The sequence below is a fragment of the Equus przewalskii genome, chromosome 2, assembly GCF_037783145.1.
Source record: "Equus przewalskii isolate Varuska chromosome 2, EquPr2, whole genome shotgun sequence".
NCBI lineage: Eukaryota > Metazoa > Chordata > Mammalia > Perissodactyla > Equidae > Equus > Equus przewalskii.
In genome coordinates, this window is record NC_091832.1 from 80541142 (window position 1) to 80569080 (window position 27939).

Below are 27939 nucleotides of genomic sequence, written 5' to 3' on the forward strand. Positions count from 1 at the left end.
TTCTATACTCAGCCAAACTCTGAAGTGTGTGGGTAGAATAAAGACACTTTCAGATAGGCAAGGACTCAAAAGTCACCTTGCATGCTCCCTTCCTTAAGAAACTGCAGGAGGATATATTTCAGAAAAGCAGAAGTAGATCAAGAAAGAAGAGATAGGGGTACAAGAAAAGAGAATCCAACACAGGAGAAGCAAAAGCAAGTCCCAAATACCGCACCCCGGGAGTGGAGCCTAAGACAGTCCAAACTGGAGTGGGTCTCAGGTGTAAGGGAGGGTGGCCTCAGAGCAGAGGTGGGAAGAGGAAGCAAGAAAACGTTTAGAATTTTTTAATTAAAAAAACGATCAATAATCACGTGACATCTGCTGGAGCATTTAAAAAAAAACATTAACAACAGGGCTGGAGAAAATCTAACAAAAAAAAAATGAAGCAACTATTTGCTTTGGATAAAACAAAATGCAATATATAAAAGGAAATACAATTGTAGTAAACTACTTGGCCCAGCAGTGACAATATGTATATGGTCATAAGAATATAAATAGTGAGTTAATCAAGACTTGCACTATATGGGGCTGGCCTGGTGGCGCAGCGGCTAAGTTTGCATGTTCTGCTTCTCGGCGGCCTGGGGTTCGCCAGTTCGGATCCCGGGTGTGCACATGGCACCGTTTGGCAAAAGCCATGCTGTGGTAGGCGTCCCACGTATAAAGTAGAGGAAGATGGGCAGGGATGTTAGCTCAGGGCCAGTCTTCCTCGGCAAAAGGAGGAGGATTGGCAGTAGTTAGCTCAAGGCTAATCTTCCCCCCGCCCCCCCCCAAAAAAGACTTGTACTATAACTAAGTTGCAGGGAAAGAAAGAGAGAAAATAGAGTGTAGGAGAGGAAGCTAAATTCTCATCTGTGACTGAGAGCCAATAGATGATACCTAAAATTGATCAGAAAATAGTAATGTATGTACATTCAAGGAAATTTCAGGAACGATATACGCGAGCCTGGTGATACTGGCAGCCTCCAGAGAGAGAATTAGGGAGGCTGGGGTCCAGGGTGAGAAGGAGACTTTTCATTGTTTTTATCCTTTTTTTCTTTTGAATTTTGAACTATGTAAATATATTACCCATTTGAATAAAAATAAGAAATAGCAGAAAGAGGATGATTTTTAGAAACGTGGAAACAACTGACAGAAGAATGGCTGAGAACGTTGAAAGGGGTTGTCTGTGGGAGAAGGACCGTGGGGTGGGGTGGTAGAGACATGAGAGACTGCCGTATTTAGATACAAGCTTTGAAAAATAGTATTTTGCTTTTTAAATTAAGTGCATCTATTTATTTATATAAATAAAAAGTTTAAACAACATTAAAGTATGAGAAATGCTTTTTAGGGAGAAGCTAGTTTAATTGTACAGGTAAATTAGGTGGGTGAAAGAAAACTTGCCACAGTAAGGAATTCCTGCAGGTGTCAACTCTGAGTGAACAACTGCCAACGTCCTTAACAACACTTTTCTTTCAAAGACTTTTTGTCTAAAAAGGTACAGTATAAAGTGGCTTGGAGGTGAATAATAAAAATAAATATAACAAATCACAAAACAGAGATATGTTTTCCAGGTTTCTCTACTTTGTAGCACGTGTTTCCAAAGTATGTGACATGCATTATGCTTCTTAGAGAACCAATATTCTACAAATTTCAGAAATTTACAGAAACCACCTAATTGCATTAAATCAACTAAACAAAGTAGTCTTAAATGTAGCTACATACACTTGGGTAGCATAACAGTTATTTTTCTCCATAAGTTGTCGGAAAAACTGGGTTCGTGCATGTTTTTAGAATTCTGCCTTTAAAAAAATCTTACCCTTAAGGAAGACACCCTTTCATCCTTCAACTCTGGAGAGCATGGTACATGTCTGAAGCCCTTCCTTTAATACACTTGATCCTGTGAAAACTGATCACTTGGGCACAAGTGGCCAAAGGAAGATTATCTAAGTGGCATCATGATTTCAAACTCTGTTGTCTGTAGGAGCTGCCTCACTGGGAAGAAGAGTCCTTCATATTAGCAAGGTGTCATTTTAACTGAAGATTGCAATGACAGAGACCAATGCCTGCCATCCCACTTGCTCTGCCACAGTTCAGAAACTACTGTTCTGCATTTACTCATTCACTCATTGTGATGGTTAATTGCATATGTCAACCTGATTGGGCCACAGGGTGCCCAGACATCTGGTCAAACATTACTCTAGATGTCTCTTCAACAGTGTTTTGGATGAGATTAATATTTTATTTTATTATTATTATTTTTGGTGAGGAAGATTATCCCTGAGCTAACATCCATTGCCAGTCTTCCTCTTTTTGCTTGAGGAAGATTCACCCTGAGCTAACCTCCATGACAATCTTCTTCTATTTTTTTTTATATGTGGGACACCACCACAGCATGGCTTGATGAGCAATGCGTAGGTCCCTGCCTAGGATCTGAACCCGTGAACCCTGGGCTGCCAAAGTGGAACATGTGAACTTAGCCACTATGCCACCAGGCCAGCCTGATATTAATATTTTAATTGGTAGAGTAAGGCCAACTGCCCTCCATAAGGTGAGTGGGCCTCATCCAATCAGTTGAAGGACTGAACAGAAAAGATGGACCCTCTCCTGAGTAACAGAGAATTCACCAGCAGACTGCCTTTGCACTTCGTCTGCAACACTGACTCTTCCCACCTGATGGCTTCTGAACTTGACCATCAGCTCTCCCTAGTCTCCAGCTTGCCCTCCCACCCTGCAGACTGGACTTGCCAACCTCCATAATCACGTGAGCCAATTCCTTATAATAAACATCCTATTAGTTCCTTTGTCCTAGAGAATGCTGACTAATGCACTCACTCAAGCAAATATTTATTGAACTTGTACTATATGCCAAGCAGTAAGCCAAGTGCCAGGATAAAGAGATAAAACTAAAGTCCCTACCTTTGAAGATTTAGGAATTTGGCAATAACGTAGACAACAAACAGTTTCTCCTATGAGTAAGCTGGCAAAGTTGGCCCCACACAGAGAATGTGCACATGAATTTCATTTAGGAGCTTGAGGCCACATCAGGCTTATTCATGATTACAGCCTGACCAAGTTTGCCCAAGCATTTGGTTTTTCCACTCTTGCCTTGTCTATTTTTTCCAGTGGATGGAAACTTCCAGGAAAATACTACAACTTTCCACTTCCTAATAAGTCAGCCGCAGAGGATAACAGTGCATTTATTTGCTGGTGGTCCACGGAGTGACCCTTACTTACACTTCTGTGTGTGTTTTACACACAGTTTACCACCTTGGAATACCGCCCAACACTCAGTCATCTAGGAAAGTTGTTGGACCTGCCTTGTGGTGGTTGGCTTGTGAGAACTAGATGACACAAAGAAAACTAAGCGTACTGCTCGTGTCTGTGAGGGTTCTTTGAGCTTGAACCACTCACTAATTAGGGAATTCTAGTGAAACCCAAACTGGAAAACAGAATATTCCAAGGGATTCTGCTGTGTGTCATATCATATGTCGAATATACTGGAAAGATCAATGGCTTTAAAGTCAGACAGGTCTGAGTCAAACTTCTGCACCTGCTTCTTAGTAGCTGGTGACCTTGGAGAATTTATCCAACCTCTCTGAGCTTTGGTGTTCTCACCTCTAAAATGAGGACAACAATACCTTGTCACAGGATTCCTGTTAGGACTGAATGGGGTCATGGATGCACAGTGGCAAGGATGGTGCCTGCCATGTAACATACATGCTCAATAAATGGAGGTTACTTTTTAACATGGAGCGTTGGCGGATCTTTGATCCGTCTCTGTGCTTGTAGAAGCAGTAGCGGTTGGTTATAAACACTTGCTTGCAAAGGGTTCCTGAGGAAAGGAAGGATTACAGTCTCTGTTTCAAAATTTTTTATTGAGCTTTTTTAGAACAAAGGACCCATTTTAGCTCAAAGTACAACAAAATCTTTGTTACTCAGAATAGTAGAGCATGGGCAGTGAATGGATGTGCAAAGAATCTGGCCAGTGAAGAGTTAATTCCCATTGGCCAGAGGACCATGCCTGGTCCCCTCTCCCTCCTGGGGAAACGTAAATACGAATGAAAAAACAGAAAGTGGAAGATGCTATTGTTTGTGAGGCAGAGATCCAGCCCCCAGCCCTCCCCTTCTCCCTTTAAAAGTGAAGCCTGGAAAACAATCATCTAAAAATCCTAATACTAACTCACAAGACTGATTCGTTTTCCTCTGGGGAAGCTAATAAGATCAGTGATCTTGCTGGGTTATCTCAGAAACACTTATTCCCAGAACCTGGGCGATGGAGGAGTGTCAGATAACATAGCTTACTCTGCTCCGTGATTATGTTTAATAAAGACGAACTCAAAGGAATTGGAGAAACGGGGGAGGGAGAGAGGGGAGAAAAATATTTTGCTCAGACGGGTCATAAAAAGACTTTTCAAAACGATAGTGTGAAGATTACGACTGACTCATATTCTAAAAATTGCACCAAACAGTTCTGGAAAATTGTAAAATAGAGATGTAACAATGGAAACAAATTACTCATTGCCAAACCGAAAGCATAGTAAAGTTGTAACTTTTACTTAAAATAGCTAAAAATAAATGGTTGTGGGGAAATGTCCAAGAAGAATAATACACTGGTGGAAATTAGGTGATCTTATATGTTGAATAAAAATCTTTGAGTACTGAATTTTCACAAAGTTCATCTGTCATAGAAGTAACTGGCAGTCACAGCTTATTAATCATTAAACTCAGAGCTACTGTTAGTTTTCCAGAAAAGTTGGAGGCCAATGGGATGCTGACCATAGATTGCAGTTAATTGACAAATCATCCTGAGAGATAGTCTACTCACAGATTTAGAGGAGCACATTGAAATTCTGTTGGACTCGTTAAAGTACTAGAGTTTGAATTACAGACACAAAAGAGAAGAAAAAAAATCCAAGCAGAGATTCCAACGGTCATATAGGAATTTGGAAAAATTCATTGAGCTTTTCATATAAATGGTACAAGAAAGCTTTCATTTCCTAAAGATTCTGCATTGTCTTGGGATTCCATAATGTCATGGGAACAAGTCAAAGTTCTTTGATATTGAAGTTGGGTGGAGGCTCATCATTTTGTCTTGCTAACACTGCTCATCACAGGTTAATCAGTGGTGTGCCATTTACAGCGCTGGACCCTTTACGTCAATTCTCTTTATTCCTTAAAACAACGCAATGGTTGTCCCCATTGACAGATGAGGAAACTGAGACTGCATGTGAAGCAAATTGCTCATGGTCACACACCTTTGGGATACAAATCCCAATCCTCTGACTCCAGAAAGAAGGCCTGTCTTCTTGCATTAACTATCAGAAATGAGTAACAAATCCACGCTCGTTCAGTCTTTTGAGCCACTGCTTAAGCTGTTTGCCTTTAGGTGACAAATACCTCCACCATCTCTGCTTACCCTTCCAGTTCTGGAATATTCCTCAAAGCCCTGGAGCCACCACAGAGGACCCAGATTATACCTACAAACATCCATGTCCCCCTTTCCAGCCATGGCATGGAACAGACTCTCTGTCACTTGTTCCAGCTTCTGATCAGTGAGTCTACTCCACCTAACACTTTCTTTGTCATCTTCTTTATCTGTTCTTTCTTCTAAACATGATAGCAAGAGCTAAATTTTTAAATTGTCCTATGCTTCCTTCTTTTTTATACTTAGTGGTAGAAACAGTAATTATTTAATAGATTTAATTTAAAATTTTCTGCATTTTTGTTGCCCATCATATATAACTATACATTAGAAGGATAATTTACTTTTTGGCTTGCCACTCTATGATGATGAGAATAATCTACTTTAAAATAAAACAAAATTTCCAATGGAATTGATGTTATTCTAAAAAAAATTATAGTTTATAATATTGCATCATGGAGCTCTACTAGTATTCTTATTAATCTCATATAACAAGAATCTTAGATCCTGCAGGACGGAGATGAAATGAACAGTCATGACTATACCGCTGCATTTTCTCTAACAATATCAAATTTACCCTTAATCAATTTTTCTACCACCATCATGAAGAAGTTTGAAAAAATGGATTGGAGTTTTTCCTTCTCTCTCTGCTCCTGGACACACTTCAACAGATCTTCTGTTAGGAGTGAATTTGCCAAAAAGAGCCAACAGGAAGGTTCTAGAATCGAAAGGCAACCAGATAAACTACCTCAAGGAAAAATACAAGCTACTTGTGTAAACCCTGGTAGACAGCCTGTTGGCCAGGATTCTCCATAGGCAACCTGTTTTACAGGCCAGAAATGGGCAGAACTTGATGTTCCAGGCGCCGGAGCAAGGCAAGTGATGTATTTAACAACCAGCCTGGGCCACGGCAGGAAGACAGACAGACGTAAAGTAAAGCTGAATCCAAAGTACACTCTGCAGGTTGGTCCCGTGACTAAACGGAGACGGGAGTCGGAGGAACCTTGTGTACAGCGCATTCTTGGGCCACAGTGCCCAGGCTGTGTGGTGTCTGAAGTGACTCAGACCTTCAAATGGGCCTCGTAGCACCCATCTTACATCCTAGTCCTTCCAAGCTGGTCCCCCGCTGGTGGCAGAGGCTGATGGGGTGGAATGTGTTCATCTAGGATTCCAGTAAAGCATCAAGCACTTTTTTCCTGCGGTCATTAGGAGAGAGGACGATTATGCCAGGGAAGAGCATCTCGGGCCCAGCCTAAGGCCTTGGCAGCTCAATATTAGGGCTGATGTGGCTTTTGCCTCTCCAAGAAACATATTTCTGGGTTTGGCAACAGAATGCAACCAAACACCTGGATCCCATTTCCTTCCCTTATCTCTGGCTGATTCTACACTCAGACTTCAAAACTCTCCTTTCCTTCTCACTGATAGGCAAATCTTTGGATCACAGGCCCTGCTTTTTTGACTTTGGAGAACCATCGGTCTGGCAAAAGGACTGAAGACAGAATGGCCATGGCTTGAGAGGTTTTTCATAGCCCATAGAGGGGAGCCTGGCACCTGTCTAATCGCCCATAGCCTCTGGGAAGTGAAAATGGGCAGCTGCTAAAGAATGCTAATTTCATTTATGCGTAGTGCCATCTTGCTTAACAAAGGTGTTTTGAACAAAACTGGCTTCTGCTCATCATGCTGGGCTAAGTGCTCATCTCCTCTGTGCTGAGTCCTTGTCACCTTGCACCCACAGGTCTCTGTGTCAGCCTAGAAGACTCCCTGCGCCCCATCATTGGGAAGGGAGGGAGGTACCACCCTGGGCTTAGAATCACAGTGGGGGAAACGACCAGAGAGAGGTAGGTGTTCTGCCTTCCTGTTACTTCCCCTGCCCCCAGCCTCCAAACAAAATAACAACAGCCCTAACCCAGAGAGAGGAGGCAGGGGGAATCCAGCCCAGTCACATTTTTAGGTCCCCTGAATTTTTTCTTCTTTTGGCAAAGTTCTTATCTAGGGAAAGTTGTGTTGAATGCCTCCTCTTTGCTCAGAGACATACTATCTTCCATTGCTTGTGTAACTGAGGGAAAGCTGGAGGGAAACTGAAGAGATGTGTGAACTGGGAACTTCTGAAACCAGACTTCAACATCAGTGCTGCTTATCCACATGCACAAGCCATGATTTTTTTTATCACCAACCCAAAAAACACAACAAGCCAGCTCGGGACAGTTCCCAGGCCTCCCGCAAAATGGATCAAGCCTCCCAATCCCCATTCACACCCATCTCCATGATCACTGACCACCGAAGGGAGCTGGAGAGCTCTGGGTGGTAGACGTGGGGGAGGGGGCAGGTATGGTTACCTCCTACTTCAGGGCCCCATGCTCACTATCCCAATCTCCAGTGGTCAGCCTCTTTAACTTGCAGTTGCAGGGTGGGAGGGAGGTTATGGAACTAGAGAATTTTCCTTCATTCAAACAATCCAGAGAGATCTACTGAGGAGCAGATACTCAGCCAAGCAGACATGGGCCTTCAGAAAGAAAGAGGCCAAGAAATATTTGTTTACGTTAAAAAGAAAGCATAAAAAAACAGAACTCAAGCTAGCAGAGGCCCTGGGAGAGCAGCTGGTCCAGCCCCTGCTCCTTGCCGCACAGAGAAGGCACAAGGCTATGGCTGAGGCGGCCTAATCTGGCCTGTGGGTCCGCTCCAGCAGGTGTGTTTTGTTTGGCAAGCACAATAAACTTTAAAATGTTTTAATTAGTTGCCAACCTTTGAAGTTCTGGCGATTTCATATTAATAAATAAAAAACTAGATTTCCAGATTCCCTGATAAAGCAGAAGATCTGGCAAAGCAGGTTGACATCCACGTGTGGATCACAGCTGCCCTGCCTCATTGACGCCATCAGCCCGGGTCCCCCTCCGGCACCGATGCTCCCTGCTGGCCGCTGCGGAGATGGGCTTTGCCATCTTAGGCATGACCAATGTTTCTCTACCCAGCGTTTCACCTGGGGGCTCTGACAAATATCCATGCCCGAGCTTAGTGAAGTCAGAATCTGTGCTTGGGGAGGGAGACGGGCCTTAGAGGAGTTTTAAAATCCTTGCGTGATTCTAACAAGCAGCCTGGTTTAAGGGGGGGGGGGAGGAGGGGGGTGGCTAGACCATGAAGAGCAGGTAGTAAATTATTCTCTTCTTGAAGCTCCTCAGTGGCTCATTTCACTCTTTCACCATTTTAGAAGTTCTTCATTATATCCTATCAAAGTCTAATTTTCTCCTACCCCATCCTTCTCAGCACCTCACACAGCCTCAGGGTTTTTTAAAGCTTCTCCTCTTTCTGCTTCACTAAGTTATTTTAGTTGCTCCATTCTGAACCCCTCCTCCAGTTACTCCACATTCTTTTTAAAGTACAATGGACAAAATTAGAACCAGTACCCTAGGCATTATTTTACTAGAGTAGAATATAGAGAAGAATTCAGTAGAGATCTTTACTTCTAGTTTATCACGTCATACTTAATATCTCAGAATCATTAATTTCTTTTCACAATGCTTTTTTTACTTAGTCATCATCTGGTTTTGTTAACAAGGAACTATTTACAAAAACTGAGAAACCACACTCCAAGATGGAAAACCAAGATTTGGGCAAATTAAAGCATGGAATATCAAGCCTCATTTTCAGGTTAGAGGAGCATCAACCCTCCCCAGGGCGATAACCTGATATGCAAAATTAAAGGGGCCATATGCATGTTCCTAGTAGTTCCATAAACTAATTTATAATCAATAGGTTAGTCTGTTTTTAGGCAATTTCTGAGTTAATTTAACTGCTTTTTTGAGGGCTGTGATTTAAAATTTTTCCATTTTGTAGGCTTTTCCTTTCTTTCCTACTTGTTCCCATTAAGATAATCCTCAACTGTCAGGTTATAATAGAAAAGCTGCTTAGTGGGAGATAGAATTGGAAGACCAACACAAATCTTAGCCTATCTCCATGAGATACTACTTTGTTATGCCCATTTTACAGATTAGGAAACCGAGGCCTGGAAAGTTTAAGCAGCTTGCCGGCAGTTGACTGTCCACGCGTCCAGGATCAGATGAGTCCTGGCTCTGGTGGGCCCCTTGGAGAAGGTGAAGCCTTCCATGGCCATCAGCCCCTGATGCTGGATATCAGACACCACATCAGGAAACCAAGCCTCAGAGACGCGGAGTTAGGCTTCAGATCCGGCAAGAGCAGACTGCGTCTGGGCATCACACATTCCGGCCTGAACCAGAAGGACGTGGAAACGCACACAAAACGTTGACCATGACATTCAGGAACTAAGTGACGTTGTTAAACGCTCCTTGGAACCCCTAGGGAAAAGCCAAGGTTCTTGAAGAAATGTATAAACCACGGAGAGACCCTTGCCAGATGCCAGCTCTGTAAAGTTGGAAATCTTGTCCAGAAATAAATATAGAAACGAAGTTGAACTTCAAGATTCCCTCTAGCAATCGATAGTAAGAAAAAAACCCCACATCTCTTCACACTCATACTTTGAGGAGAACGGAGAAGGAGGGAGTGTTGGTCTTTTCGCCTTATGTCTGGTCTCCATAAAATGTCTGCCCTGTTAGAACACAATATGTGAGGAGGGGAAGGCAGGAGCTAGCTCCGGGCCCTGAGGCTCTGAAATCCCAAAGGCGCTGAGATCCCAAAGGAACCCGGTGGCGCCGCCCTCCCGGGCCGGGACCCTGGGGCGCGCGGTGCTCCGGGCCGCGCCACCGCACCGGGGTCCCTGCAGGATGGGCCGCGGTGGTCACTGCGCGGCGCACAAAGGTCTTCCCGGGCGGGAAAACACTGGCCTCACCTCATTGTTTCTATCCAACCGTAAAATGCAGCTTTTCCCCTTCCTCAAAAAGGACCCGAGGAATTGGGGGCCCGAACAGGGCTGTTTACACTGGCTGCCTACCCCGGCCCTAGGTTCATTTCTTTGTGCATCCGTCCCCGATGCACAGGACCCGTTCCCACGCCATGCGCTAGAACCCGGGCGCTCCAGCCCCCTCCAGCAGGCTCCCGGGTTGTCGCCTCCTCGCCGCGCCAGCGCGCACCAGGTCCAGACGAGGCGTGGCGACGCGCGTCGCGAGGCCTTCCGCAGCCCGATCCCCGCGCGCCGGCCTCGCTTCCCGCCGCCTTTCCGTCCCGGCGACCGGGCTGGAAGCCTCGGAGCCGAGCCGCCTGCCAGCGGCGCGGGGCGCAAGATACTCACGTCTCCAATTGTTTCCGCGAAGCGCGCGCACTGTCCCCGGCCACCGGTAATTAGCAAGAAGAGAAAGGGCTCCGGCAGCCGCCTTTCAGCCAAGTGACAAGCAGGCGGCCAGCTGAAAGCCCCTCATTTTCTGCAAGCTCACTCAAAATGCCCCTCGGTGTCGCCAACGCAGCTGCCAGGTTTAATAACCATGTCAGACAGCCCCTCCCCCCTAAAGAGACACAGAGATGACAGGCTGGGGACTGAAGTCCGCATGTTCAACAGCAGTCACCCTGCCTCAGCCCCCGCGATGCCTCAGCTAGAATGACCATGCAGGGATGGACTAGGAAAAGGTTCAAATGTCAGCCTTGACCTAGGAATTATCTGGAAACCTCAGTTCTTTCCTATTCGCTCGGAGCATAAATCTGATACTCTTCCCTATGGTATTTGGGAAACAAAACAAGAGACGGGTGCCTTTCCAGTGAACCTAGTCTGCGTCTTAAATGTACTTAAAGGAATGCAGCAAACCTCAGTCCTGTTTATACTTGATTTCTGGGCATTGATGGGATATCCTGGCACTATGCAAAGCGCAGGAAGCTCATCGAATTGTTTCCCTCCCGTTTTAGTCGCGCATACGAACGCTCCCGCCTCTGCAGAGGATGCTGGCCAGCAGAATCTTACTGTCTGGCGGGGCTCCTTTGCGGATCCTCCTCGACCTGGACCATCTCCAAAGCGCGGACGGCTCCTCAAGAGCGACGGGATTTTATCAAGCCGGAAGGAATTAGTGGTTCTGTTTTGCAAGTGAAATATCCCACCGAAAGAAATGCTTTATAAAAAAATATACGCATAACCGATCCAGGGCGCACAGCCCCCTGGCGGCCACGCCCCGCGGCCTCCCCGGGCCCCGCCCCGCCCCGCCCCGCCCCGAGGCTCTTCCCAGAGCGGCCCCGCCCGCCGCACCTGCCCTTGCGGGGAGTGGTTTTTGTGGAGACACAGGTGAGCAGCTTCTCCCTTAAGACGCGCCGTTACCCTGACAACTGCAACTAGCGTTAGGCAGTCCCGGAGGGATGGCAGTGCACGCCGGCTTTAAATCACAGATTCAGAGAGATTCGAGAGCGTGGCCGGGCAGGAAGAGGGGGCAGGGATGTTTGGGAAGGGACGCGGAGCCGCGCGAGCCTGCGTGTGGGTGGGGTTAGCGGGCATCGCGGACCCTCGGGGTCCACATCGCTCACCCCTCCCCCGGAACAAGCGAGTTTATAGTACTTGGTTTTAGAATGAATTCCATCATTCGCTTCAACATATTTACTTTTCTCTATTCTGCTTAAGATACTGTTTAAAAGTTACTTTGCCTGCACTGAGCACTAGCTAGCTCCTGGTACAAGTGAGGAGAGGCTCATAAAGATGTGTGGAGCAGAGAGGGGATCTCATGGAAATAATATTTAACTGTGGATGATCATGTGCACAGCAACTCAAGAGTTGTTCCGGATACAACTTTGCACTGTCAGGCTATGGTGAATACATGGTTACAAAATTAAACTCGTTATTTCAGGTGAAAGTTTAGGTGGGGAAAAGGGGAAAGGTGGACCAGAATATCCACATTTGTTAAAAATTTAAATGTTCATATGCCAGCTTGTTACTTTTGGGTATGGACATTTTATACTCATCAAACCACAAATAAGTACTAAAAACTAAAATGAAGCAAGTTAATGAGCTTTGCACAAGGCACACAGGATTGCATACAAACACATGCATACCCCATATTGGTTTCTCCTTGCTGTAAACTGTATATTTCATATCTGAGTTATTAAAAGTTAAAAATCAGTGGCATATTTGAATTAATGAGATTTCATTGTACACATAATAATATGATGATATTAGTTAAGAGCTGGATTGAGTCTGAAATATATATATTTGTATATATGTGTTATATATACACAAATGCATCTCTTTTAAAGTCATAAATGTACGATTAAAATCAATGAATTTCATTATATGTAAATTGTACCTTAACAAAACTGACAAAAAAGGAGATTATGGTTTTTTAATATTTTGTCCAGCATTTTACGGGATTCTATATTGGGAGTTTCTCTACACATTTAATTCACAAAATTTGTCTAAGATTTCCTTAACATCGTCTAAATGTGCCTGCATTTTTAATTCAAAGCCCTTATGCTAAGGGGAATTGCATAGTCATTTGGTTACTGTCTGTCTCCTCTGCTTGACCACAGAGTCCACATGGACAGGGTCATGTCTGCGTTCACCACGGTCCCCTAGTGCCTGGCTCATAGTGGGTTTTTGATAAATATTTGTTGAATAAATGAGTAGCTCCTCCCCCGGAGCAATTTCAAACACCGGAAAATCTGATTACACATCTTTCCTCCAGCTGATCTCTGGTTGCCTTCAATTCCATTACTGAAACCTTTTCTAAACTATAATTGAAAGTTGGAGTTAGAAACCTTTCATTTAGCCCCATTGCATTATAGAAACGGCTTATCCTGACTGCCGTTATCTGGGCTGGAGGCCCAGGGTACACTCAGAGTGTCACTGTGCGGGCTGAGAGGGGAGGAATACAGCAGCCAAGGGCTGAGTCTTCTGGCTGCTCTGGCTGACCTCGCTGGTTTCCCGCCATTTCCAGTTTTCTTTGGTCACCTCAAACTAAGCATCCTATTTCTTTTCAAGGCTTCAATTCAAAGTTTTCCTTTTAAGGCACACATGATTGATCTAAACATTAAAAAAATATTAGTAGTAGTCAGAAGGCAATGTCATTTGGGACCAGGTGAGACATTAACAGAAGCCAAAGAAGGCAGAGGCCTTTGGGCTGGAGCTGAAAGCATCCTCAGAGGGGGCGGGGTCAGGAAGGTGCCAGACATTTCTGTTGAGGAAGCTAATTGGCCCGCCGTTCGTTTGACCTTGACCTTCATTCAGTTACTTATCCAGAGATGCACAACCCTCCTCTCTTCCAGGTCAGAACTAAGGTGCAAAACTGCCTGGTGCTAAAATCCTCCTGAGTATTGTGATCTACCAACAGCATCTTTTCCCCCTCCTGGCAATAGGACCCCAAATTTCCAGGGGAAATTGGCTTGAGTGAGATTGAACCCATGTCAAGTTCCAGGAGTGGGCCCCGGTAGACTTCAACCAACTGGCACACCTACCTGTGCCCCCAGCTCACCTGGATTGGCTTGGAGATTGGCACTAACCCAATCAGAACCAATGAGTCAGGAGAAGATATTTGCTGGGGCTTTTGTGAAAAATAAGCCTGCTTTCTCTTGTAGTGGTTCTGGGAGAAGAGCCCATTCCTTTTACTCTGGATGGTGTGGTATAAGGATGTCAATTTTGGACCCGCTGCAGCAGCCATTTTTCCATTAAGGGAGATCCCACAGCTGCCTTTGGGGCAACCTCGTGGAGCCTTAGGATAAAGCCAACACCATATAAGGCAACGTGGGGAGCAAAGAAGCCTGGCCCTAGGTGGCATCTTTTGAGCTGCTGGATCAAACCTCACCTGACATCAGTGCCTCTAGATTTTCAGTTACCCCTGAATCAATAAACTCCCTTTCTCTTAAAAGGCAGCCTGGTTTCAGTTTTCTGTCAGCTGCAATAAAAAATAAAAGCAACATTTAGTTTAAAGATCCTCAGATTAAAGCTAGAGTGTAATTTAGACATCACCTAAAAATTCTATTTTGCCTGCATTTTGATAGAACTTTGATGGAAGTTTCACAATTGTTTTTCAGTCTTTCAAACTTCTAACATCCAGACACCAAGTTGACTGCTGCCCAGTGTCCTGACACTTGGTAACTGCCACTGATCTGCTCTTCATAAGGCTTCTCTCCTGCTACGCATCCTAGGATGTATGTGCAAATTATTGAAGCAACAGCCCTAGAAAGGGCCAAGGAGAGAAACTGGAGAAACAAAGGAAAAGAGGTAATTGTTGCTACTTTGTCTGACCCCTTTGAGAAGACTGGATCCTCAAAATGCAGGCGCGAGTTCTGAAGAACATCAGTAGCATAAAAAGTGTATTATACTTGTGACCAAAGATAGATCCTCAGGTTTCTACTTTTGCCTTAAAATTTCCATTTGTGATTTGAATATGAAGAAAATTAGCATCATTTATGAGCAAACCTAAGTTTATTTTCCATCCTATGCTTCTCAATGATACTAGTTGGCCTTTATTGAGTGCTTACTATATGTCAGCCACTGTGATATGCATTAACTCATTTACTCCTCAGGTAAACCTTCTGAAGTTGCAGCTCCATTTTCATAGACGAGGAGACTGAGGTTCAGAGAGGCTAAATAAGAGATTATACAGCACACGTGTGACAGAGCTGGGGTCCAAATCCAGGTCTGAGGCCAAAGCCTGTGTTCTTAACCACTTCTCTATATTCTTCTCTAGTCAAGAGAAGAACCTCCAGCACAGCTGAAATCATTCCAGTGTTTCTAAATGATAGCCTTTCATTATCACCTTCCCCTGACATCACCTGAGATCACCAAGTTCTTTCTTGTCTGTAAGTGAACCATCCTCCACCCGGCCTGAAATTCCCCCTCTGGTCGTCTCTCAAGGCCGGGTACACAGGGAGGGGGAGAAAGCACCTTGCAGAAGTGGGACCACTGTGGGTTTTGAGGATTGTGGCTCTGCTCCCTGACCCATCAATCAAAATGCCACGCCCCCTCTCCCTGAAACCTCCCTTTCTCAGACCAAAGGGAGCAGCTCCCTCTGGAAAAGCTCAGAGCCCCTCCACTCCTCTCCATGTGTCAGTCTCTGCCAACTGCACACCTACTGTGTGCACAGCATTCCACTGTATGTCTTTGTGTACTTGTCATATTCTTTCTATTAAAACGTTGCCTTTTCTCACTGTCTTAGCCCCAAAAGTGCATAACGTGGGCCCAATATATTGAGCCAGTAATATTTTCTTAATGGGTAAAAGAAAGAAAAAGCAAAAACTTGACCTACAGCGTGCTCCACCCTGGCCGATGGGTCAGCGAGGGGAACTGGCATTTTTTGAGCAGCTGCTCCAGGCACTCCATCCAGCCTCTACCTCAGCCATCCACACGCTGGATCTATCCCTGTGTGATAGACAGGGAAACAGATGAGACTTGGCTAAGGGCACAAAGTGGGCCAGGCTTCCAGTCAGCCTGTCTGGCTCCGAAGCTCAGGAGCTTACGCGGTGCCAGCCCAGGGAAGAGCGAGGACGGCGGGCGGAGGAGGCTGGGAGTGCGACTTGACAATGAGAAGGACCGCGGGGACCAAAGGCTCCTGGACTGCAAACTGAAGTGGGAATTAAGGCCCCACGTGCCACTTAATGAAAGGCTGGGCGTAGCGTTTCCTTAGAGGCAGGAACAAGAGGGAAAGGGGTAGGGGGCAAGGGATGTGGCAAAGGGCCAGAAGCAAAACCAAACTCATTTTCCCCCATTCTGCCCAAAGTGACCACAGCCCTCAGTGGCAGTAATGTCAACAGGACCCTGGCAAGGGGTGCGTGACACAGAGACTACAATCACAGTGCCACTGTTTCCTGGAACTCAGCTGGGCAGCTTGCTCCCACTAAGCAGTACCTTCCTCCAAATTCCCCTTAAACCTCCATTTCTCCTGGTCATCTGGACACTCATCACATGGGTTATAATGAAACCTCACATTGACCCCCTGTCTTCAACCCCCACAGCAAAATTGTGCCTTTCTGGTTATGAATGGTGGTGACGGTTGCATGACAAAGTGAATGTACTTAGTACTATGGAATGTACACTGAAAAATGGCTGAAATGGTAAATTTCATGGTATGTATGTTTTATTAAAATTTTTAAAATGTGATTAAAAATGTGCTTATCAAAACTCTTCACTGACTTATATTTAGGATTTGTGACTTTGTGGTCACACCCCAACATTCCAGAGGCTTTTAACTGTGCGCTTCCCCAAATGTTCCCTGCCCAGCCTCACCCCTCCCAGCCCCCTTCATATTCCTATCAGCTGGGACCAGTCCTGAGGGGGTGGGCACGGGAGGAGGTAGTTAGCAGTGGCTGCTGCTCCCTCTGTGCCTGGCAAAGCCTGGTTGCCCTTGTCTGCGATTTTAGACATAACTAACAAATCAGGCTTAGCATTCGCCATGCATATGCACAGCTACTGGCAGCACGGGCGTTTCTAGGGCAGATAGCAGGAGTGAAATCACTTTCCCTGAAGATGTTGGAAAGCCAAGAATCGTCTGTGTTCTACAGCCACGTGGTGGGATGGGACCCTCCGGTTGAAGGCAGAGGCCCCCTTTCAGATTATGCATTTTATAGCCTCTAGTTTCTTCCTTTAATTCATCAGGCGTCAGAAAGATCCTTGTTCATATTGCCTATATTTGCATTCACTGGTTTGTGAAATTCTGAAATTGACTCAAACAGGCCAGAGTATTCAAGTGCTATAGATTTCAGTCTGTGTTATAGATATATCGGCAAAGAGTGGGGACAAAATCAACTGTTAAACGTGAGAATAACAGCTGACCTTCAGTGGGTGTTCCCCTGTACCAGGCACTGGGCTAATTTTTTATTCCACACGTTATCTCATGTAAGCATCATGGCAGCTCAGGGCAGCTGGCTCATGGCACAAATGAGGAAGTTTGGCACAAAGCGATTATTTAGCTCACCCAGGACCCCAGTGGATATGAATGACAAAGCCAGACTTGAGCTCAGGTGGCCTAATATCAGAGTGCCTCTGTGCTTTTTCCTATCATAAAAGTACAATGGAACCTGCTGTGAAAGGTTTTTGATGAACCCTTTCAGGGAGAAGAGAAAGATTCAGTGCCGAAGATAATTGTACCATAATTCTTTCCACTCTGTATGTTCAGATTTTTATTTATCAGATTTTAAGTGTAACACATTTTCATATAGGCCACCCAAGACATTTTGTGGCAGATCTAACATTTCAATGTCAAAGCAGCCATCACAACATGGTAATCGTTTGAACTTGGAAGAGGTACGTATGCATCACGCTCTGTAGAAAATGAGACAGAAACGAACATTTCTGCTACCAAAGGCTTTTGTTTAAAAGAAGAAAAGAGGCACTTAGCTCTCTGAGTCATAGACACTTCTGTCATTTTAGATAAGCTGCCAGCCACCAACCAGATCCCACAGGCCAGGGGCGGTTGCCCTTGGTCAGATAAGGGCTGCACGTGACCTTAGCAGGAAATAAAGTAAAACTCCAAAAGCAGTTCTGAGGTTGATGATAAAGATGCTGATGCTAATGAGATTGTTTGCACTTTCTCCTTTTCAGTCAACACCAGGCTTTGTTGTTTCCCAGGAACGCTTGATCCCATGATGTTTGTGGTCAGAGGTTCTTGGCTAGAACTGGATTGTGGATGGTTCCAGAGCGGATGCTCCAGGTTCGTGGAATCCAGGGCTGGACCCCCATAAACTGGGGAGCAGCTTCCTCCCTCAGAAGGCTCTTGGTAGCTTCAGCTGACTAATGCTGTGGGTTCAAGGCTGACTCTCACCCTTACCCTCCCATACAGCATCCTTCCATCCTCACTCCTGAAATGCTCCTTCCCAATAACTCAGACTGAAGGATCTTTGACATTAAACACCTGTCACGCACCTGCCATAAACCCTGCCACTGAATCCATGAAAAAAACCCCCAAAACTCTCACAAAGTAATGGAAGGAAACCACCCCCTTGAAACCTTCCCTTTATTCTTTCTTTTGTTGAAAACGTTTGTTAAAAAATATAGAGCTCCCTCAAGACATATTAAATAGAATTTGATTTAGAAAAATTCAGTTTTTCAGACACACGGCAATTCTTTTTCTGTAATCTAGCAAGTCTGATGCCAAGTTGACACCACGCTCTGTCTAGCAGTCGCCTGAAAATCCTGTGAGTCATCTGCGAATCTGTGTCCTCAGAGTTTCCAGAGGGGCTGGGGACATAAGCCAGGAGAAGCAGTCTTGGAAGAGCGTCAGACTCAGGCGCTTCCAGACGTCCACTTATGGTTTTGAGATATAGGCCCATTGGTTGGGGAGGGGAGTTACCTGCTTCATTATTCTGCAGCTTGTGACACTGCTCAGATGTTGGATTACATGTGTCCCAACACGGATGGAAATGGGAGCAGGTGCTGGAAGTTAGGAGCCGGGCTCTAGGGAACTTTTGGTGGTGTGACAATGACCAGAAGCAGATGTATCTTCTGGGGCGCTCGGTGACAGTCTTCCTGGATTAAATCCAAGATTAAGTGTATGTCTCTCCCTTTCTTATTTAGCTCAGACTCTTATTCTGTCTGCGGGGAGTGCAAATGGCTCATTTTCTCTAAAACACAACTTTATTTCCCACCCATGTTAAAATCCAACGCTCTACCCCACCCAGTGCAGCCAGGGAGCCCTGGGGGACCTGTGGGGTAGTTACATCTGTCATTCTCTGCACCAGAAAGGGCCTGTGAATTCCCCGCAGCTGCCGCCCCACACCTGGGCCATTCCCTGGGTGCCTCTTGGGTCTCTCAATCAGCAAAAATGCTGCCTGCTACGCTTGCTGACAGTCTCATTATGATTCTGGAAACACCTGCTTGGCATTTGCCTTCTTTAGTATCTGGTTCAAAATGATTCTGTGTGGGATTTATGCCACAATCATTTTCCTGGGCAGCTTTTTCTACTTCTTGTCTCTTTTGAAAATCATAATGATGGTGACACTTTGAAATCCCACAGTAGTTTCCAACTAGTACATGTGAGGAAGGAAAGAGGATGAAAACCCTTATAGATGTCTATCATCTGTGCCAAAAGCTTTGCTTATCAACTCATGTGAAAGTATATCAAGAAAAGAGCTACGGATCATATATGTGCATGTGTGTGTGTGCGTGTCTATGTGCGTGTACATATATATAAAACAATATCATTATTGAAAAGGAAAAACAATAAAAAAATTTAACAAAAACCTCAACCCATTATTATTCCACTAACACAAAAACTTATTTTCGTAATTTTGTATTCCATTCCCACCTTTGCCAAATACATACATTTTACATGTTAGATCACAGACACATGCAGTTTTATTTGCTGACAGGGGAATTCCTATTGACGGTGAGTTACCTCTTTCTTTGTATGTCCCCCATAGCCTATCATATAATCTGTATTTCTATGCTAGCAATTACTTCCCTACACCACAATTAATATTTGTGTATCCTTCTCCCCTATCACTAGAGGGGAGGGAGCGGGTCACATTTATCTTTACATTCTTAGCATCCAGCACACTGTGCCTGGTAATAGCTGGCACTTGATAAACGCCTGCTGAGTGAGTGATTACAAGTACAATGCAGTCTGAGCAGATTCATCTAGACTGAGGTTATTCCTGTTCTGGGGGCGCAGGGAGGCGAGTTTGCAGAGTCCAGAGTCCAAGGAATCCTATATATTTAGTACGTGGAATTAGAGGGGAGATACTGAAATTTTCAAAAATCATGCCCATGGTAAATTCTCAGTAAGATGTAATCTGTCTGTGAGACGCAGAGCAGAAACACAAAGGCACCTGGGAAGATGAGCCGCAGCTCAACCTGGTGTAGTTCAGCTCTTCCTCAGAGGCCTTACGTGGACTTGCTGAATCACTGAGCTTGAGAACTGTGATTTGAAAGAACCCAGAGTACCCACAGTATTCAGCTCGAATTAACCTCAGTGACTAAGAACGTACACTATTTGAAGTAACTAATGATCTCCAATATGATTATCAACCTCAACCTGAGTCTGCACTTTACAGATGAATCAAGTTCAAAGCAAATAGCAAAATGAAAGGCAAATTCGATGTCATTGTCAATGAAATAGTCTGAGAGGGATTCTGGAAAGACGGCAGTGGTGACAGGATAGTTTTGTAATCACACCAAATTCCTTCATAAAAACAGAAAAGGCAACTAAGTAGCAAACCCCAAAACCCATGGACAACCTTCACAACAAAACCGGAAGTTAAACCATCCCCACAAACCCCAAACTACAAGTGAATAAGAGGAAACCACCAACCACAAGGCCTGCATGGTAATCAGTATCTGTGCAGAAAAAGGCAGAAGGAGGCAATGATGCATCTGACAGACCCTTGAACAGGAAATCCCAAAAGAGCCACCAAGTGTTCACTGCAAAGCATGATGGAACAGTTTGAGAGGAGCAGATGAAACGAAGGGGTTTGTCCAGTCCGATAGTGGGTCCATGGCAAGCTCAGTTTAACTCCCAAGAACTCCCAAAACAGCCCAGCCAGAGCCCCCTTCAGGCAAAGAACCCCAAAGAAGGAGAAACTGTGCAATCAAAATAGTGCAGGATGTGGACAACAAAGATGAGGAAAGAGAAGGGCCAGATAAAAGTGGTAGAGGGGAACAGAGCCAGGAAATCTCAGAGAGCAAATTACACACACACACACACACAACCAAAAAGCAAAAGGGAGCTCTGTGAAGATAGAAAAGCTACCCTGTCTCCTTCTAAAACGTAAGGAAAGCTAATTCTGCTTAAAAATGAACAATAGAAAAATAAAGTCAAATTCCACATAAAGTTCCCAAGGAAAAATAAAGAGAATGAAGGCAGAATAACAATACTACAGACATTGTAAGTATACCAGAAAAAAATAGTTTACAGAAAAGATCACAGCTATAAGTTTTTCCAAATGAACTAAAAGATATTAAGAAAATGATACAACTGAATAGACATTTCTCTAAAGAAGATATAGAAATGGCCAATAAACACATGAAAATATGCTGAACATCATTAGCTATCAGAGAACTGTAAATTGAAGCCACAATGAAAAGTCACTTCACACCCACTAGGAGAGCCATAATGAAAAACACAGAAAATAACAAGTGTTGGCAAGAATGTGGAGAAATTAGGAACTTTATACACTGCTGGTAGGACTGTAAAATGGTGCTGCCACTTTGAAAAACTGTTTGGCAGTTCCTCAAAAAGTTAAACATAGGGTTACCATTTGATCCAAGGTTTCTACTTCTGGGTATTTACCCAAGAGAATTGAAAACATTTGTCCACATAAAAACTTGTATATGAATATTCATAGAAGCATTAGTGATAATAGATGAAAAGTTTTACAACCTAAATGTCCACCAACTGATGGATGGATTAACAACTTGTGGTATATCCATACAATGGAATATTATTCAGCCGTAAAAAAGAATGAAGTATTGATACATGCTTCAACATGGAGGAACCTTGAAAACATTGTGCTAAAGGAAAAAGTCAGAAGCAAAAGACCATATATTATATGATTTCATTTACATGAAATGTCCAGAACCTATAAAGACAGAAACTAGTTTAGTGGTTCCCTCTGGAGTTTAGGAGAAATTGGGAGTGATTGCTTAATGGGTATAGAATTTCTTTTGGGGGTGATGAAATGTCCTAAAATTGTGGCGATGGTTGTACATTTCTGTGAATATACTAAAAACCATTAAATTGTATACTTTAAATAAGTGAATTTGTAGAGTATTAGAATTTTACCTCAAAAGGCTCTCATTTAAAAGAAGAATATTATAAAAGATATAAAAGAAGAAATAAACCAAAATCAGACAGACTCAGAAATGAGGTGATAGAATTCAGAAAGAATTAGAAACAAAAGCAAAAAATTGTTTCAGAAATGAGGACAAAACTAGAAGGAAGAACAGATTGAATAAAAACACATATAACAGAGAAACAGAAGGGAAAAGGGAAAACATTTTTAAAAATCAAAAAGAAATGAATGATATTAAAAGGATTCAAGAGAAAGTGACAACTATTGGAAACAAAGAAGACCCAACATACGCATAATAGGAGTTTCTAAAGAAAAAAAGCAAAGCAAGAGAAAAGAACAAATACTAAAAACTGTAATTCGAGAAAACTTTCCTGAAATAGAAGATTTGAGATTACATATTGAAAGAATATAACACATATCTTGAATATTGACTCAGAACAACCAACACCAAAATCTAACCTAGTAAAATAACCTGACTTTAAAGAAAAAAGAGAAAATCCTTTTTTTTTGTCTATGTAAACCGGTAAGAGACTTATAAGAGAAAGAAAAGTAGATGTTCATCAGGAGAAAATGAAATAATATACTTAAGATGCTCAAGGAATGAAAATGTGAGCAAAGATTTTATATTTGGAAAAACTGATTTCCAGAAAAAAGGTAAAACTGTTATCAATATGCCAGAACTCGGGGAAAATTGTTTCTATGAACATTTCCTGGGGAATCAGAGAATGAGCCTCAGAAAGCAAAATGATTAGAGATATCTTGATATATGGACTGGTGATGAACATAAGGCATAGATTATTTGTAGCACTAAAACTAAATGAGGGCTAAAGAGGACAGCACACAGTACGCCATGGCTGTACGTGCAGACAAGGCAGACGCAGAACAAGCACAAAAAATATATGGAGGGGAATGGAAAGAGCACATGCAACCAATTTTTAGACTATTCTCAATAATTTTACTGGCGATGGTAGTAATGTTATTCTGAGACTGTTTGTATGCAATGTGGGCTGAAGTAAATGAGTAATTATGGGATATACTAATTCTATCATCCCTTGAGAACAAAGATTGTCAGTGTTCAAGGAGATATAGCTATACTTGATAAGAAATTATATTAAAAACCTGAAATCCTGAATTTAATTGGAAATAGTATGAATTCTATCTACCTACCTATCATCTACCTATTTATCTATATCTACAGAAAGAGGCCTAGAAGCAATCACTCAATCCAGTTGCAATGAACATTTCCAGTGCCCAGATTATGGCTTGAAATGACATTTCCCACTAAAAGAAACCAAGGTTTTTTGAAGAAATAGTTGAATCCTGGTACAACATGAGCCTGAATCATCTTGTCATACCAAATATGAGTAAATTGTCAAAAAGACTCAGAAACCAACCTGAGGAGGCACCATTCACCAAATAAGGGACCATTTGAATATCAAAAAGCATAACAGGGGCTGGCCTGGTGACGTAGTGGTTAAGTTCATGCGCTCTCCTTTGGTGGCCCAGGGTTCGCTGGTTCGAATCCCAAGTGCAGACCTAGCACCACTTATCAAGCCATGCTGCGGCAGGCATCCCGCACATAAAAAATGGAGGAAGATGGGCATGAATGTTAGCTCAGGGCCAATCTTCCTCAGCAAAAAGAAGAGGATTGGTGGCAGATGTTAGGTCAGGGCTAATCTTCCTCAAAAAAAAAGAAAAGGCATAATAAATGTCACTGATTGAAATCATGAGATATTTTTAAATCCATGAGTTCATGATTATATCAAAAAATCTCCATAGTCACCTTCAAAGGGTGGTAAGGAAATGTTCTGATTAACTACTATGTACAACAAACTCCCCCCAAGAGTTAGTAGTACAAAACAATGTTATTACTTTTGTGGATTCTGTATTTCGGGACTTCAACAGGGCCTGATGGGAATGGCTCCATGATGTTTGGGACCTCATCTGCGAAGACCAAATGGCTTGGGGCCCGGAATTATCTGGAGGCTGCTTTACCTGTATATCTGCGCCTGGGCTGAAATGACTCTAAACCTGTCCTCAGCTGGGGCTGTTAACCAGAGGAAACAAGGCAGGAGCTGCACGACTTTATGACACAGGCATGGAAGTCACAAATTGCCATTTTTTATGCATTCTATCATTTAAAGCAGTCACATCCCACCCAGATTCAACAGGAGGGGACACAGATCCCATCTTTTAAATGCAGAAGTGCCAAAGTATTTGCAGCCTTGTTTTAAAACCACCGCAGGAACTAATTCATTTTCTGGAAAACTGGTGATTAAAGCAAAGAAAATTAAGCTTTTTCTATGTGACCTTTGTCACTGAGAAATCAAATACAATATGAAGGGAAGCAATCTTTTATAAAAGTATTCTAACTAATAAGTGAAAAATAAATGATGAATATTAGAATATCACTATTTTGCAGACTCCAGTGAATTAATGGATCTCGACGCAGAGCATTGACAGCTGGTAACATCATAAAAAGAGAGAAAACCAGCAAGAATGTGCCTCCTGATGAAAGAGGACACACCGCCTAGAGGCCTGCTGAAGGGACTGGGCGTGAGTCTGATCCAGCCTCTGGCTCCAGCGCCAATTTGCAGGAAATACAGAGGACAGGGGAACATGTTGAATTGCACCACGAATCTGCAGTCGATGACATACAGACTCTGAGGGGCTCTATCGGTCAGATACCCCACGTTCTTCAACAGGTAAATTGCAAAGGAAGGAAAGGAACGGAGAGGAGCCCATAGATTAAAATAAATTTAAAAGACCTAAAATGTAAAAATAAGGGGGGGAGGGCACAGACTAAACTATAGCGTCTAGGCATGCACACTTGGGTGATAAAATCATAAAGAAGCAAGGAAGTGACTACAGTAAAAGTCAGAAGAGCAGTTACTTCTTGTGGAAGGGAGAGAATCGACGTTGGAACAACGCAATGGAGGGGCTGCTGGGCTGGCCAGCACTTTTGGTTACAGGGGTATTCACCTTATAACGACTCATTGAGTTCTACATTTGTTATGAGGATTTTCTATATGTTTTATTTTACAACAAAAAAGTAAAAAACAGAAAGGAGCAGAGAAGTACAGAAGGAGTGATTTTGATGATAATGATGATATGATTGTGGTGGTGGTGTAGCAAACATTGGCTGAACACTTACTAAATGCAAGGCGTGGTGCTCAGCCTGGCACAGATTCTTTCACTGAATTCCCTCCATTATTATCCCCAATTTTCATATGGTGAAACTGAAGCTTACAAAAGTTAAGTAACCTGTCCAAGATTTTAAATTAGTGGGTGGTAGACCTGAAATTTGCTGATGATCCACAAACTGAATACTCCCACAAATAAAGTTATAGGGTATGGCAAGGCCATGGATTCTATTGTCCCCTCCTTTGCTGAGAATAGAAAAAAAGGGCAATATGGTGTATTTACGCTTAAATATTCATTATGGGGAGATTGTGAAAGATACTCTTTTTCTTTGGTAAATAGCACTTTAGGGGAGAAGAGGATATCATCCTAAGTACTTTGTGGTAAATTACTGATACACAAGACAATAATTTGATTTGGGATTTACAAAAAATAATTGTTCTTCTTATGGTGAATTTAAAGATCCAGCTATCTTTAAACAAATGTCTTCCATGCCCTTGCCATTCATCCTGTTTCTCTTCTTTAAAATAAAGGAGTTTTAAATCATATACGTTTTAAGATAATTTAAATGGAGAAAGAAAATAAGTCATTAGGTTTTAAAAATAAAATTTTGGCTATAAAGTGAGGACACATCTTTTTAAGAAAAACTATTAAAATAATAAATCCCTTTGTGCTCTCCAAATCACTTTGAAAATTCCAAAGCAAACTGTTTTATCTTCGAAGGTAAAAGCAGGCCCTTGAATGCACGGAGTGTATAATTTCTTTTGTGTTCTCTCCCAAGAAAAGTCAAACAGAGAGCCTGTTTGGTGACCCGGCCAATGCTCCTGAAATTGCAATTAGTGGATTGTCCAGTAGAGGGCACCCGTTCCCCAGGCTACTCAAAGGAGCCGTCTGACGGCGGCGAAGGCGAATGGCAAAGAACAAAAGACGCGCATTCCACCCAGAGGACTAAGAACAAAAGAGGAAATTTTTAAAAAACAAGAAAAACTGAGCATTTAATGCTACTTCCCATAGTCTCCACGAACAGCTTATAACTCGGCCACAGCTTGTCACAGGCTGAATTTTGCATAATAAAAAATAAACTGGAAAGCACCTGTTTTTTTAAAAGATATTTTTTGCATAGTATCATAATCCCATCCTTGTAATGCCTATTTATTCAACAGTCAATTTTGCTGAGCTGTGTTTTCGCACAATGGGATGAACACAGGCACTGCCGAATCCAAAACATATTTTAACATGAATTCTGTGTTTGGTGGGACAAAAGCATATAGGACGCTCAGCACTCCCCCAAATAATGTCCCGCATTCTCACCGTTCACTTTGTTCTAGTTTACTACTGAAAACGCATCTCATCCACCTGAATAGTTTTACTCAAATAATTATGCTTTTAAAAACTTAGAGCCACTTTCATGGTCTATTTTTAAGAAAACAGTAAATATTCCTCAGCAAACACAAAGATAGGAATAACCCAGAGCAAGCAACTCAAAGCAAACACACAAATGGAAACCCCAAGCCCCTTGTTTACTTACAGGTCTTTAAGCTCCTGATATTGACATTAGTTTCTTAGGTCTCCTGTGCATTTTCTTTTCTATAGCAAACAACAGTACTTTAATCTATAAAGAGGAGGGCTTTGCTGCTCCACAAGCATGGGTTAATAGTCCCCCCAAAGACAAAAACAGTGAGCAGCGCGGAAGAGCTGACAGCCTGTATTATTGGGAGCAGCAGGCAAGAAGTCTTGGTTTGCAAAATAAACTCCTTTGCATAAGCTATAGCGCTGCATTACAGAATCCAGGATAAAGAACCAGAACGAGACACAAACAATCGTAAGATTACAGTGTTTGAGAAGGATTTGGCCTCTGCTTTTTCTTACAGGCTGTTTGAAAGTATTACATTGAATTTCAGCATGCCTTTCTAAAAGGTATTTTTAGAAGTAATTACTTTAAAAGCTTTGAGCTCCTTGGAGTTTTATCTATATGGATATCTCCTGGCCTAAGGGACCTTAAGGTATTGAATTAAGTGAGTCTCTTTTTAGAAAGCAAGTACTTCCATATAGAAAGACAGCAGCCACACTTGTGCCCAGGCTGGAGCCTTTGGAAGAGGCCGGGTGCGGCTGGTGGGAGTGTTACTAAGGAGGTGGGAATTGCTGCTTCGGACAGTCACCCCTGAAGGGGTAGATTGATCAAGAAAGGGGCCTGTGAAGGCTTGATAAAGGGCTCAGGTGTTCCTGCCACCCCACTCCCAGGAGGGTCCTCAGGAGAAGAATTAGGCGGCAGGCATGAGGGAGAGCCCTTCACAGCATCCCTCCTTCAGTCTGGCTTGATCTCCCATCTGGATGGACTAGGAAACCAGGATGAAGCCAGGGACCCCTGCTACCACCACCTCCAGACCCAAAGCCCGCTCAGCCCAAGCTCGTCCTTCCCTGGGTCACATCCTCCATCAGTGCAGTTTTCAACATCCATTACTTCCTCCTCCTTGTCTGGTGCAGGAGATTTTTATCCTGGGGCCTCAAGGATGGGTGGCTTCAGGGTCCAGAACGCCCTGAAATCGTGTGTGGTTATAAAAATGTCCATTTTTTTCTTGAGAGGATGAGCTTTAGCTTTCATTGGATTTTCAGAGGGATTTACAGCTCCCAAATGGCTCTGTGAACAACCCCAGAGAGAGTGTGAAGGAACTAAAGTCGGAGAAACTGCACTGACTCAGAGAGGAGCCGAGGCCATCAAGACTCAAGAGGGCAAGAGCTAAGAAGAGCCGACAGAG

General features: G+C 43.3%; 1 protein-coding gene across 7 annotated transcripts in view; it reads right to left on the reverse strand.

Moving 5' to 3' along the window:
• The window catches only part of TRIM2 (tripartite motif containing 2), a 151222-nt gene extending 139692 nt beyond the window's left edge, over nucleotides 1–11530 (reverse strand). Inside the window, exon 1 of one of the 7 annotated variants that reach the window (XM_070608865.1) lies at nucleotides 11301–11530. The gene's annotated coding sequence lies outside the window, so the exon portion shown is untranslated. Of the gene's footprint in view, nucleotides 1–10640; nucleotides 11194–11300 lie in introns of those variants that run through there. The other 6 variants (XM_070608870.1, XM_070608858.1, XM_070608855.1 and 3 more) reach the window with 6 other exon arrangements.
• Nucleotides 11531–27939: the final 16409 nt, after the last annotated feature.